Here is a 7,541-nt window from a genome sequence, read left to right as displayed (position 1 = left end):
AGAGGTAGGCAGATTGAAACTATCCTCTGCTATATGCATTTTTTTGTTTGTTAATTAAAGTAATCCAAAACTGGGATTGATATTTTGGCTCTTTTATTTTTACTTAAAGTACAATAACTTTTACCATTTTAATTTGTTTTAATAGTATATTGACAGTATTGTTTTCTTTCAAAAATCCACTTAATTTTCTTTACCCTATTATTAAAATGGTAATTGACAAAAACAAACTACATTGTCACCAGAAGAGCAATACAAAATGTACAAGTGATATATTAAAATCATCTTTCCAGCTTGAATTTCAATGATGCATTGGGGCAACGATTTTGTGAGAAACATCTTCACCCTTAAATAAAGATTTTCTTAATTCCTTACCTGTGTGCTAATTAGATATCACCTTGTTTTCACATTAAACAGACTTCCACATGAGAAAGCAGCAAGGATGCAGTGGCGTTAATGTTTCCTGGTGTCAACCTGTATTATTTCAGTAGACATTGAAATGAGGATACATCTTGCTGCCTTTCCAATGAAGCAAGTTTAATTTAGTAATAGGTGAAAAACCATCCTTACAAAGGTGTTAATCAGAGACTTGGCTTTGTGGACACTTTTCAGAGAACAAATTTGTTAGCATAAAAATAAAGCCAGAAAATAAAGAGCTGTTTAATCACTCAATTGGATTTTTCTGCCAGCATATTTTTTTTCTCTGCAAACCACTGCTAAATTGTGCTTCCTAGCTGTTTTTATAAAATCACTGAATCAAATCTAACTCTGATTACATCAGAGAAGGCCAGGTACCCTACACCATAACAGGGGGTTTGAAATTTTGACTTGTCTACTTAAAGATCACCAAAATCTTATAACAAGGGAAATTAGGTCCCTGGGTGGGATTGAACCACCAACCTTTTGGTTAATAGCCGTACATACTAACTGATTGCGCCACAGAGACACTTTGCAAAAGTACATACTGACAAAGGCTAATAAGCATTCATCTAAAACGTTTCCTAGAAAAACTTTAAAAAGTCAATAATCTGGAGAGTTTTTGAAAGATGTTTCTTCCATCAACCAACGAAGAAACACATTGGTACTTTCCCATGATGAGTGAGTGCTTCAGGATCTCTTGCACTTACATGTGCAGCAGAGTACAGCAATGGAAGCATGCTGGGCCCATAACCCAGAGGTAGGCAGATTGAAACTATCTTCTGCTATATGCATTTTTTTTGTTAATTAAAGTAATCCAAAACTGGGATTGATATTTTGGCTCTTTTATTTTTACTTAAAGTACAACAACTTTTACCATTTTAATTTGTTTTAATAGTATATTGACAGTATTGTTTTCTTTCAAAAATCCACTTCATTTTCTTTACCCTATTATTAAAATGGTAATTGACAAAAACAAACTACATTGTCACCAGAAGAGCAATACAAAATGTACAAGTGATATATTAAAATCATATTTCCAGCTTGAATTTCAATGATGCATTGGGGCAACGATTTTGTGAGAAACATCTTCACCCTTAAATAAAGATTTTCTTAATTCCTTATCTGTGTGCTAATTAGATATCACCTTGTTTTCATATTAAACAGACTTCCACATGAGAAAGCAGCAAGGATGCAGTGGCGTTAATGTTTCCTGGTGTCAACTTGTATTATTTCAGTAGACATTGAAATGAGGATGCATCTTGCTGCCTTTCCAATGAGGCAAGTTTAATTTAGTAATAGGTGAAAAACCATCCTTACAAAGGTGTTAATCAGAGACTTGGCTTTGTGGACACTTTTCAGAGAACAAATTTGTTAGCATAAAAATAAAGCCAGAAAATGAAGAGCTGTTTAATTACTCAATTGGATTTTACTGCCAGCATATTTTTTTTCTCTGCAACCCACTGCTAAATTGTGCTTCCTAGCTGTTTTTATAAAATCACTGAATCAAATCTAACTCTGATTACATCAGAGAAGGCCAGGTACCCTACACCGTAACAGGGGGTTTGAAATTTTGACTTGTCTACTTAAAGATCACCAAAATCTGATAACAAGGGAAATTAGGTCCCTGGGTGGGATTGAACCACCAACCTTATGGTTAATAACCATACATACTAACTGATTGCGCCACAGAGACACTTTGCAAAAGTCTATACTGACAAAGGCTAATAAGCATTCATCTAAAACGTTTCCTAGAAAAACTTTAAAAAGTCAATAATCTGGAGAGTTTTTGTAAGATGTTTCTTCCATCAACCAATGAAGAAACACATTGGTACTTTCCCATGATGAGTGAGTGCTTCAGGATCTCTTGCACTTACATGTGCAGCAGAGTACTGCAATGGAAGCATGCTGGGCCCATAACCCAGAGGTAGGCAGATTGAAACTGTCCTCTGCTATATGCATTTTTTTTTGTTAATTAAAGTAATCCAAAACTGGGATTGATATTTTGTCTCTTTTATTTTTACTTAAAGTACAATAACTTTTACCATTTTAATTTGTTTTAATAGTATATTGACAGTATTGTTTTCTTTCAAAAATCCACTTCATTTTCTTTACCCTATTATTAAAATGGTAATTGACAAAAACAAACTACATTGTCACCAGAAGGGCAATACAAAATGTACAAGTGATATATTAAAATCATCTTTCCAGCTTGAATTTCAATGATGCATTGGGGAAACGATTTTGTGAGAAACATCTTCACCCTTAAATAAAGATTTTCTTAATTCCTTACCTGTGTGCTAATTGGATATCACCTTGTTTTCACATTAAACAGACTTCCACATGAGAAAGCAGCAAGGATGCAGTGGCGTTAATGTTTCCTGGTGTCAACCTGTATTATTTCAGTAGACATTGAAATGAGGATACATCTTGCTGCCTTTCCAATGAAGCAAGTTTAATTTAGTAATAGGTGAAAAACCATCCCTACAAAGGTGTTAATCAGAGACTTGGCTTTGTGGACACTTTTCAGAGAACAAATTTGTTAGCATAAAAATAAAGCCAGAAAATGAAGAGCTGTTTAATCACGCAATTTGATTTTTTTGCCAGCATATTTCTTTTTCTCTGCAACCCACTGCTAAATTGTGCTTCCTAGATGTTTTTATAAAATCACTGAATCAAATCTAACTCTGATTACATCAGAGAAGGCCAGGTACCCTACACCATAACAGGGGGTATGAAATTTGACTTGTCTACTTAAAGATCACCAAAATCTGATAACAAGGTCAATTACGTCCCTGGGTGGGATTGAACCACCAACCTTTTGGTTAATAGCCGTACACACTAACTGATTGCGCCACAGAGACACTTTGCAAAAGTACATACTGACAAATGCTAATAAGCATTCATCTAAAACGTTTCCTAGAAAAACTTAAAAAAGTCAATTATCTGGAGCGTTTTTGTAAGATGTTTCTTCTATCAACCAACGAAGAAACACATTGGTACTTTCCCATGATGAGTGAGTGCTTCAGGATCTCTTGCACTTACATGTGCAGCAGAGTACAGCAATGGAAGCATGCTGGGCCCATAACCCAGAGGTAGGCAGATTGAAACTATCCTCTGCTATATGCATTTTTTTTTGTTAATTAAAGTAATCCAAAACTGGGATTGATATTTTGGCTCTTTTATTTTTACTTAAAGTACAATAACTTTTACCATTTTAATTTGTTTTAATAGTATATTGACAGTATTGTTTTCTTTCAAAAATCCACTTCATTTTCTTTACCCTATTATTAAAATGGTAATTGACAAAAACAAACTACATTGTCATCAGAAGAGCAATACAAAATGTACAAGTGATATATTAAAATCATCTTTCCAGCTTGAATTTCAATGATGCATTGGGTCAACAAATTTGTGAGAAACATCTTCACCCTTAAATAAAGATTTTCTTAATTCCTTACCTGTGTGCTAATTAGATATCACCTTGTTTTCACATTAAACAGACTTCCACATGAGAAAGCAGCAAGGAAGCAGTGGCGTTAATGTTTCCTGGTGTCAACTTGTATTATTTCAGTAGACATTGAAATGAGGATGCATCTTGCTGCCTTTCCAATGAAGCAAGTTTAATTTAGTAATAGGTGAAAAACCATCCTTACAAAGGTGTTAATCAGAGACTTGGCTTTGTGGACACTTTTCAGAGAACAAATTTGTTAGCATAAAAATAAAGCCAGAAAATGAAGAGCTGTTTAATCACTCAATGGGATTTTTCTGCCAGCATATTTTTTTTCTCTGCAACCCACTGCTAAATTGTGCTTCCTAGCTGTTTTTTTTTATAAAATAACTGAATCAAATCTAACTCTGATTACATCAGAGAAGGCCATGTACCCTACACCATAAGAGGGGGTTTGAAATTTTGACTTGTCTACTTAAATATCACCAAAATCTGATCACAAGTTTAATTACGTCCCTGGGTGGGATTGAACCACCAACCTTTCGGTTAATAGCCGAACACACTAACCGATTGCGCCACAGAGACACTTTGCAAAAAGTGCATACTGACAAAGGCTAATAAGCATACATCTAGAACGTTTCCTAGAAAAACATTAAAAAATCAATAATCTGGAGAGTTTTTGTAAGATGTTTCTTCCATCAACCAACGAATAAACACATTGGTACTTTCCCATGATGAGTGAGTGCTTCAGGATCTCTTGCACTTACATGTGCAGCAGAGTACTGCAATGGAAGCATGCTGGACCCATAACCCAGAGGTAGGCAGATTGAAACTATCCTTTGCTATATGCATTTTTTTTGTTAATTTAAGTAATCAAAACTGGGATTGATATTTTTGCTCTTTTATTTTTACTTAAAGTACAATAACTTTTACCATTTTAATTTGTTTTAATAGTATATTGACAGTATAGTTTTCTTTCAAAAATCCACTTAATTTTCTTTACCCTGTTATTAAAATGGTAATTGACAAAAAAAACTACATTGTCACCAGAAGAGCAATACAAAATGTACAAGTGATATATTAAAATCATCTTTCCAGCTTGAATTTCAATGATGCATTGGGGCAACGATTTTGTGAGAAACATCTTCACCCTTAAATAAAGATTTTCTTAATTCCTTACCTGTGTGCTAATTAGATATCACCTTGTTTTCACATTAAACAGACTTCCACATGAGAAAGCAGCAAGGATGCAGTGGCGTTAATGTTTCCTGGTGTCAACCTGTATTATTTCAGTAGACATTGAAATGAGGATGCATCTTGCTGCCTTTCCAATGAAGCAAGTTTAATTTAGTAATAGGTGAAAAACCATCCCTACAAAGGTGTTAATCAGAGACTTGGCTTTGTGGACACTTTTCAGAGAACAAATTTGTTAGCATAAAAATAAAGCAAGAAAATTAAGAGCTGTTAAATCAAGCAATTTGATTTTTTTTGCAAGCATATTTCTTTTTCTCTGCAACCCACTGCTAAATTGTGCTTCCTAGATGTTTTTATAAAATCACTGAATCAAATCTAACTCTGATTACATCAGAGAAGGCCAGGTACCCTACACAATAAGAGGGGGTTTGAAATTTTGACTTGTCTACTTAAATATCACCAAAATCTGATCACAAGGTCAATTACATCCCTGGGTGGGATTGAACCACCAACCTTTTGGTTAATAGCCGTACACACTAACTGATTGCGCCACAGAGACACATTGCAAAAGTATATACTGACAAGGGCTAATAAGCATTCATCTAAAACGTTTCCTAGAAAAACTTTAAAAAGTCAATAATCTGGAGAGTTTTTGTAAGATGTTTCTTCCATCAACCAACGAAGAAACACATTGGTACTTTCCCATGATGAGTGAGTGCTTCAGGATCTCTTGCACTTACATATGCAGCAGAGTACAGCAATGGAAGCATGCTGGGCCCATAACCCAGAGGTAGGCAGATTGAAACTATCCTCTGCTATATGCTTTTTTTTTGTTAATTAAAGTAATCCAAAACTGGGATTGATATTTTGGCTCTTTTATTTTTACTTAAAGTACAATAACTTTTACCATTTTAATTTGTTTTAATAGTATATTGACAGTATTGTTTTCTTTCAAAAATCCACTTAATTTTCTTTACCCTATTATTAAAATGGTAATTGACAAAAACAAACTACATTGTCACCAGAAGAGCAATACAAAATGTACAAGTGATATATTAAAATCATCTTTCCAGCTTGAATTTAAATGATGCATTGGGGCAACGATTTTGTGAGAAACATCTTCACCCTTAAATAAAGATTTTCTTAATTCCTTACCTGTGTGATAATTAGATATCACCTTGTTTTCGCATTAAACAGACTTCCACATGAGAAAGCAGCAAGGATGCAGTGGCGTTAATGTTTCCTGGTGTCAACTTGTATTATTTCAGTAGACATTGAAATGAGGATGCATCTTGCTGCCTTTCCAATGAAGCAAGTTTAATTTAGTAATAGGTGAAAAACCATCCTTACAAAGGTGTTAATCAGAGACTTGGCTTTGTGGACACTTTTCAGAGAACAAATTTGTTAGCATAAAAATAAAGCCAGAAAATGAAGAGCTGTTTAATCACTCAATTGGATTTTTCTGCCAGCATATTTTTTTTCTCAGCAAACCACTGCTAAATTGTGCTTCCTAGCTGTTTTTATAAAATCAATGAATCAAATCTAACTCTGATTACATCAGAGAAGGCTAGGTACCCTACACCATAAGAGGCGGTTTGAAATTTTGACTTGTCTACTTAAAGATAACCAAAATCTGATAACAAGATCAATTACATCCCTGGGTGGGATTGAACCACCAACCTTTTAGTTAACAGCCGTACACACTAACTGATTGCGCCACAGAGACACTTTGCTAAAGTGCATACTGACAAAGGCTAATAAGCATTCATCTAAAACGTTTCCTAGAAAAACTTTAAAAAGTCAATAATCTGGAGTTTTATAAGATGTTTCTTCCATCAACCAACGAAGAAACACATTGGTACTTTCCCATGATGAGTGAGTGCTTCAGGATCTCTTGCACTTACATGTGCAGCAGAGTACAGCAATGGAAGCATGCTGGGCTCATAACCCAGAGGTAGGCAGATTGAAACTATCCTCTGCTGTATGCTTTTTTTTTTTAATTAAAGTAATCCAAAACTGGGATTGATATTTTGGCTCTTTTATTTTTACTTAAAGTACAATAACTTTTACCATTTTAATTTGTTTTAATAGTATATTGACAGTATTGTTTTCTTTCAAAAATCCACTTAATTTTCTTTACCCTATTATTAAAATGGTAATTGACAAAAACAAACTACATTGTCACCAGAAGAGCAATACAAAATGTACAAGTGATATATTAAAATCATCTTTCCAGCTTGAATTTAAATGATGCATTGGGGCAACGATTTTGTGAGAAACATCTTCACCCTTAAATAAAGATTTTCTTAATTCCTTACCTGTGTGATAATTAGATATCACCTTGTTTTCGCATTAAACAGACTTCCACATGAGAAAGCAGCAAGGATGCAGTGGCGTTAATGTTTCCTGGTGTCAACTTGTATTATTTCAGTAGACATTGAAATGAGGATGCATCTTGCTGCCTTTCCAATGAAGCAAGTTT

At 34.3% G+C, this 7,541-nt stretch overlaps 1 non-coding gene across 1 annotated transcript; it reads right to left on the bottom strand.

The window, feature by feature from the left end:
- Positions 1-4,376: 4,376 nt before the first annotated feature.
- Positions 4,377-4,450, bottom strand: TRNAN-AUU (transfer RNA asparagine (anticodon AUU)). The gene has a single exon. It is a non-coding gene; the product is annotated as a tRNA-Asn (tRNA).
- Between the last annotated feature and the right edge of the window lie 3,091 nt (positions 4,451-7,541).

This window comes from Pseudophryne corroboree, unplaced genomic scaffold (assembly GCF_028390025.1).
Source record: "Pseudophryne corroboree isolate aPseCor3 unplaced genomic scaffold, aPseCor3.hap2 scaffold_419, whole genome shotgun sequence".
Taxonomy (NCBI): domain Eukaryota; kingdom Metazoa; phylum Chordata; class Amphibia; order Anura; family Myobatrachidae; genus Pseudophryne; species Pseudophryne corroboree.
Note: the sequence above shows the minus strand (reverse complement) of the source record. Positions and strands in the feature narration are given on the sequence as shown.